The 7,292-nt window shown below is 40.3% G+C and overlaps 1 long non-coding RNA gene across 1 annotated transcript; it reads left to right on the top strand.

Annotated features, from left to right (window-relative positions):
• Positions 1-2,484: 2,484 nt before the first annotated feature.
• Positions 2,485-5,894, top strand: LOC116965814. Its single transcript, XR_004409670.2, has 3 exons — positions 2,485-2,571; positions 4,075-4,204; positions 5,255-5,894. It is a non-coding gene; the product is annotated as an uncharacterized LOC116965814 (long non-coding RNA).
• Positions 5,895-7,292: the final 1,398 nt, after the last annotated feature.

The following is a 7,292-nucleotide window of genomic DNA, read 5'->3' as shown; positions in this document are numbered from 1 at the left end:
TTTTAAATATGTGGATATTGTGTTAATACTTAATTTATTGTATCTAGGTTAGGAGGGTTCCATTTATTTTGGGTTTTTTTTGTATTCAGTTTAATCAAATGTGTCCATTAAGTGTAGGATGTGGCATTTGAATTCTTTTAGGGTATGCTTGCAGGAGATTGATTTTTGCCTGTGTTTGCAGAGAGTGAAGGAGTTTGCCCATGTAATCTCCAAAAAGGTCAAATCTTGACTTAATAAAAGTATGATTCAGGAACATAAAACTCATTCTTTAGGACATCGCATTAATATTTATTGGGGTCTGGATACTACAAAGACCTGCTAATTAGCTACAGAGTCTTTTGTGTATTGGTTAAACTGGCTTAAATCCAGTTTTGCTCAAGAGGGATTAAAATTGCTCCCATTATGATAAATCTGCTAAGCAGGGGACTCATATTCCCATTAATACCTATGGCTCAGATTACTGTGCAGGTACATCTTTCTGCCATGACTAATAGCTAGTGGTAGTCGACGTTTTTAATAAGTCCAGCAAAGAATATTTCTAATAAAAATCATCCCCTATTGCTGACAGTAGAGTAAGAACCAGGCGGCAGCCAGGGAGCCCAGCAGGCTCTACCCAGATGCATTTGGAAGAGGCACCGACTGTCCCACCCTGTGCAGCACTTGGCCTGTGCAGGAAGGGAGCAAAGACCAGAAACCTGGGCTAGTTGTTGCCTGAAGAAAATGCTCCCAGATATAGACCTCACAGCCAGGACAAATTTTAAAAGTACAGAAAAATGAAGATGGCTACTGCATTGAGACAGCAACAGAAAAGTGACTCTGAAAGTGAAGCAGGGAGCAGATGCTACTGTCCAAGTCAGGGGCTACTGTGCACAGCTACAGTTGCAATACTGCCTAGGTGCGGGAGGATATGTCTATATATTGTGCGAGGCAATATGGTACAAACATCACCAGGCTGAACCGAGCCTGTAAATCCACAAGACTCAGTCTGGATCTGGTCCAGAATAAGTGCAGCTATATTTGCATAGTCCCAGCCCTAATCAAATATACCATGCTTCTGGACTCCATTCAGTTGTTTCTCAAATACCTTTGATTACAGTGTTAGTAGGTTGAAAACTATAAGATTAGACAAAGCAACTAATAATCAGTGTTTTTGTAAAGTGGGAGAGAAAACGTATGCAGTGTAACTGCACTTGTAAAAGACTTGGTGCCCTGGTAGAAAATTCCTAGAATGAGTGGGCTTAAGAAACACTTGCAACTAAAGGCTCATGCCTTATGTTGACAGAAGAAGCTACAGGCTCAAAGCTGGCTTGAAAAAATAAGGGTGGAAAGGACCTAAAAAGAACCATATGGTGCAGAAGGACACTAAGCAGAATCTCCTTTTTTTTCCTTCCCCTTTCCCCCACCACCAAAGAAATGGGAAGACTACTGTTCACAGGCATGCCACTAAAAGGTGCAAAGCAACGTGGGGATGAGAGTATGTTTTCCCCACCCAGGATGCCCCAGCTGACTGTGCTTCTTGACATTGTAGGTGGTGATATGGACCAATGTGGGGAGGCTGCTAAGGAGGAAGACTCACGTCTTGCAGGGATGCTGAATCAAAGGAAGGAAAGTAAGCATGTATATATGTTTGAGGGAATTTAAGAGAATGAACTCAAATGTAACTGTAGTAGACCAGCTTAAATCTTGGAGGCACTTTCTGGACTAGTCAGTAAGAGATAAGTATTGATGGAACTTGCCTGACCTTTAATCAACAGAAACTGCTTTGTTTTCATAGAACACATAGCATCTGATAACAGAGTGATTCAGCTGAAGAACTTTGCCCCTCTGCACAGTATCGTCAACATCGTGGTAAGTCTTGAGGGATAATGAGATTTTAAAAAGTACTTGGATGCAGCTGTGGGAATCTTAACTCCTGTAATTATTTTTTTTGGTTTGTTTTTCCTTCTGATAGGTATTATTCTAAAATAGAAAAATATTCTTTCATAAAATATCATTTAAGCCCCATGCCCTGAATCTTCAGGACTCTCATCTCTTGGTGAAAGGGAGAATAATGGGCAGAGAGCTAACCCATCTGCATAAACTATTTACCCAGAACTCCTGATGGGGTAAAACCACAGAGAATAAAGTGCTCTCTGTGTGCCAGTTATTGGCACACAGGGAAAAGTCAGCCCTCAGAAAGCTTCGTTTGCATCAACTTTCAACTCAGCACTTCCCCACTGATGTTTTTGAACCATCATAACAGGAAGCAAACTGAAAACTGGTTTGGATAGTGAAGCTGAACTTAATGTAGAATTCTTCAGAAGGACCCTCCAAACAAACTAAAGGTTCTTCCAGATGCTGAAGAGAGTGATAGAAATTTTGGATTAGCTCCATGAGGGCCTCCTTTTTTGTAGAGATAAACAGAGCTGAAACAGTCACTGTTGGCTGAACTGAAGGGCAGGGTCAGGCAGTGCTCCCAAGGGGCTGAAGCCTCTCTGCGAGCCCTCTTGGACGGTACCACACAATGAAAACCATGCACCACCCAGAGAAGTGGCGGCTAGAAGCATACATGCCTGGTGCATGGTCTTTCCGGTGAGTAAGGTATCAAAATAATGAACTATTTCTAACACTAGTTTAAGGGAATGTATTATGTATCATCATAAACACAACGCTGGGGATAGTGTTCTGGTTGAAGCTGTGGTTCGCTAATAATGTTAAATTCTCCCAACCCCAAGAATCCAGTGTTTGGAAATGGGGAACAATTTTTAAGGGCTGTTAGGGAATATATTTAGTAGTTCCAGAAATTCTGGGTGCAGGCTTGAGCTAAAGGTATACGAGAACCCCAAAATACATTGAACTTTTTTTTTTTTTTCTGGTTATTCCAGTCAGCTAGGAGAGAGTTTATGCAATCTGAAGCTTTTATTTCTTGCTAACACATGTTCACAAACACAATGGCATTCTGTTGAATTGTATCCAGAAAATTAATTATTCTTCAGAAGGATTTTGGCTTTCTCTGAGGACAGTCTCTACTTTTTTGCACTAGACAAATCTTTTATCTTTGTTTAACAAATAGGTGCAGCGGGGAAATACTTGCCTGGGAAATTCCTGGAGGGAATAAGATGCACAAAGATCTTGATGCTGCAGTCCAAGATAAATAGGAAATTGTAATACACTTAGCAAATGAAAATGCAAATCACAGAAAAGTAGGGAAGGAAAAAATTTATTCCCTGGCCTGAACATTCAGAGAAAGGGAGTGGGACTGGGAGGTGTCTGACAAGCAGTTTATTTGCAGTCTCCTGCTAATTGAACGTTATCTGAATTGCTTGCGGCTGTCATTCCATGAGCAAATGTATTTGTAGAAATGCCAGTAGTTTCAGAGAAATGATGCACTTACCAGAAAAAAATGTGAGCACTGTAGGGAGACTAGAAGCAAATAGTAACTGGTAGAAGAGATGTTCAGGAGGACTCTTTGTGCTTATTGGGAGTACGTCCTTAAAATCCAATCAGCGTGGTGTTAATTTATCAGTTACAGCTAAAGAAACTAATTGGAGTTTTCTTTGTACATGTGAGTTCAACTCATCAGTGTGCTTGGCCTCTCTACAACCTAATAATGAATTACCATGTAAGTGATGAGATGTAGGTGAGGCCAGTACAGAAAGTTAGCTAGCAAGTGAAATATTTTTAAAAGGACACAAGAAGTAGGCATACAGATGTATGAGGCTTAGGAAGCATAAAAAAAACCAACCAAACAAACAAAAAACTAACAAACAAACAAACAAACAAACAAACCACAAAGGATAAAAAACATAGGGTGAGGGAAGAAGAGATATGGAAACAATAAAAGAAGAAATTTGATAAAAGATGTCAAAAGAAAGATGAATAGGAGAGAAGGATTGCAAAACAGAGGATGAATTTGGATCACTGAGGAACAGAAATAGTTATGCAGAGGGCAGAGAGAGAATGGTATGAGGAAAGAGACTAAGAGAAAAATGTGAAAATGAGAAATGAAAAACAAACTAGCAACTGGAATTATGGAATGAATAAAAGCTCTACCTAACACTGTTCTCAGTGAATTTTTCATACTATTTGTCTTAGGCTTTCTGATGAAACTATATTATTATCACAAACCATGAAGCCTTGATGCGCCATTGATATACACCAATGTGGATCTTTGCAAGAGGAGGCTGCATGTAACCAAACTGAAAAATGCTTTCCCTACAACCAGGTGTGTTGCCGTGTTGTGATCCCCAAATGCAGCTTGAGGGTGCAAAGCTACCTTTTAGATGTCCCCCAAAGCATTTTTCTCTCTGTTTTATCCATTTTTGTCTGCTACTAAATTACAGATTTGTGACAAAAGTATGAGTCTGAAGGACCCTCACAAAATAACATCTCTGTAATTCCTCCTTTTATTTAGCAGATACAGTTTAACAAGTCTTCTGGCGAGTATGATTTTACTTCTTGTAGGATGAAGGAAAATCTTATGTATATTTTTAATCCTTTTAATGAAATTGAAATATGTGTTCATGTTTATTTTCAACTAGAGATCATTTCATTTCCACAGTTTCTCCTTTTGGGAAAAACACAGTTTTATGGAGATGGAACAATACAAATGACTGCATCCAACAAATTCTCTTTCAAATTTCTATTGTGTGGATACCGAATAGGTTCTTTGAAAAACAGAACTCCAAACATTCCGAATTCTCCAAAATTGGATTTGTGTAGAGGCATCCTGCTGCTAGGAATACCACTTGCCAGCTGTCAGACCCCATGATATATTGTATAGCTTGTGATGCCTTTGCCATGGATTATTGATTGGGCACTGCAGTCAGCAGAGCATTGGTGATTCTGCTCCTGCCTTCGGTCAGAGCTGTCTGCAGACATGCAGGCACGCACACGCCTGCTCCAGCCATACTAGTGCGAGTCTGTTTTCAAAAGTATTAATCACTGCAGATGAGCAAGGAGGATAATTGAAGTCCTGTGGGCATTTGAAGTAGTTCAGCCCCACTCTATACTGTGAAGACTGCCAAGCTTTATGTGTTATGAGACAAGTAGAAAATGTTGTTTGAATAGAGTGTGAAAGGAGAGAGAAATAGATTAAAAGCCTGTCTAAGCACATAGCACATTTTCCAGAGTGCTGGCTAGCAGTTTGTGTTTAGACAGTGATTTGGGGCTGAGAGGGTACTTTCAGTTCTGCTCCAACCTAGCTGTGAGGAGTGTGAGGGTGTGGGAAGAGGTCTTTGTTACTGACTGTCTTGATATCTCTCCTGCTTTCCAGCAGTGCTATTCTGAGAGGCTTGGGGACCTTCAGAGACACATGGATACCAAGTTCAAGATAACAGAGCTCCCAAAAGCAAGCGACTTGACTCAACATGGATATTTTTCCCTGAATTATGGGCTCATTCATTTCTATGCTCTTATAAATGGGGTTAATTTTAGGTATGTTACCTCACCCTCAAAGCCTGTCATTAGGTACTGCTGGTTTGTTGTTTGGAAGATGACTTCTACCATGAGTTTACACAGATAAATTCAACAATGTAAAAACCTCACTAGAAACTGCTGTGTACACCTGTATGTGCTTTAGATGATCCCAGAACAGTGCCATTATGAATGTATAATGTCTCTCAAGCAATGGGTAATTGCCTCCATTCTAAATACGCCATTTCTCAGAAAAGCCCATGCCACAAAAAAATAATTAAAAAAAAAAATACAAAACAAACCAACAAGTAGGAATGGTTTCTAAAGTGAAAATGGGTGACGGTTTTTTGAGTGTCAGTAAGAATGAAGGATGTGTTCACAGTTCTGTGTAAGAAGCAGAGAAAAACTTGAAAAAATATTTAGCTTTGAGGAACTTTGGGATGTCTAACATACTTCTCCTCTTGAAATGAAAAGACAGTATAATTGACTTGGAACCAGTGACAGATCACAGTTTGGTTAGTGCAGCAATACAAAAAAAAAAAAAAAAAAAAAAAAAAAAAAAAAAAAAAAAGAAAAGGAAAGGAAAGGAAAGGTATGTATGGCGCAGTTCAGATATATATGCCCTGAAGCTCTGGATGTTCTAAATCACAGAGGAATACACACACACAGTTCAGCTTAAAAGGAATGGATTTGTTCATATAAATGCAGCAGAAAGCCTCCATTAAAGGAAATGAAATGTAACGATAAACTCTGCCTACTCTTATGACCAAACTGACTTCTTAATCTACACCACAATTTATGTTCACTTAAGGTTTCAGTCAAACCATTTATTTTATCTCCTCTTCCGCTGTTTCAAGAAAGAGCCAGGAAGAACAGCTACAATTTTCTCTCATTTTAGACAAATGCAGTGCTGATGGCTGTGGCCTGAAGGGAAGAGCTGCCCTCTTGCCAGAAGACAAGGAGGACTGTTGACATCTGGTGGCAGGAGGGCAACAAAGGGTTGGCTCTGAGACACAGTTTGCTGCCGGTGTTATAGGTGAGATATTTCTCTTTGTAACAAGCAGACTTATCATAATGTGAGTGAAATTGTGTAGTTTCAATACTGAGCTTACATCGGGGCAAATCAGCTCATGTAAATGTGATTTGGGGTGTAAAAGTTGTAGACTGACAAGGCAGGATAGGAAGTCTATTTAATAAGTCTCCTTCGAGTAGCAAGGACTGCTGTGCAGCCCTGCGTGTTACAAGCCTTCTTGCTGGAGAGCAGAGGGAACTGCGGAGCAGGCACGGTTAGCAGAGCTGTAGTCGTTATGCATGTGAGCCTGGAGCTGCAGAGACCCTTTGGAGCAAAGGGGCAGCTGGGGCAAGTGGCTAGAGGCACCAGCAGAGACAGCAAATGGTCATCAGCTTTGGATCCGTGGAACTTCGGAATCTGGAGGCCTTGCTCCCCAGCAGCGTAGGCAACTCATCGCATCCCCCCAACCTGACAGCTGTAACCTGCAAGACTGTGGTGTTACCATAGGATGAGAAAAACAGCCACAGGACCCAGCACAAGAGATGAAAGAGAGGGACTATATATTACATACTTGCACTTCTGGAAAAGAGTGGCTATGTATGATAAACTACTCTATCTCCCTGTTACAGCTTCCTCCTCCCCCTTTCAGTGAAACAGTGTTCTAATACTTGAGTTCATCTGTCATTTACAAGTGGGAATAATTAGCTCATTTAGTTTTATATTTTCAAGTTTCCAGGTATATACTTAAGCTGGTGTTTATCAGAAGCTCCTGAAGTTTGAACTCAGCCCCTTTTGCTGTCAGTAAAAGCCTGACAGAAGGGTTGTATTCCCCCATCTTTATAAACATGGAATTTCCTGAAATATTTTGCAGTTAACATTTGGATAT

Source organism: Tyto alba, unplaced genomic scaffold (assembly GCF_018691265.1).
Source record: "Tyto alba isolate M040663 unplaced genomic scaffold, T.alba_DEE_v4.0 Super-Scaffold_7, whole genome shotgun sequence".
Taxonomy (NCBI): domain Eukaryota; kingdom Metazoa; phylum Chordata; class Aves; order Strigiformes; family Tytonidae; genus Tyto; species Tyto alba.
Note: the sequence above shows the minus strand (reverse complement) of the source record. Positions and strands in the feature narration are given on the sequence as shown.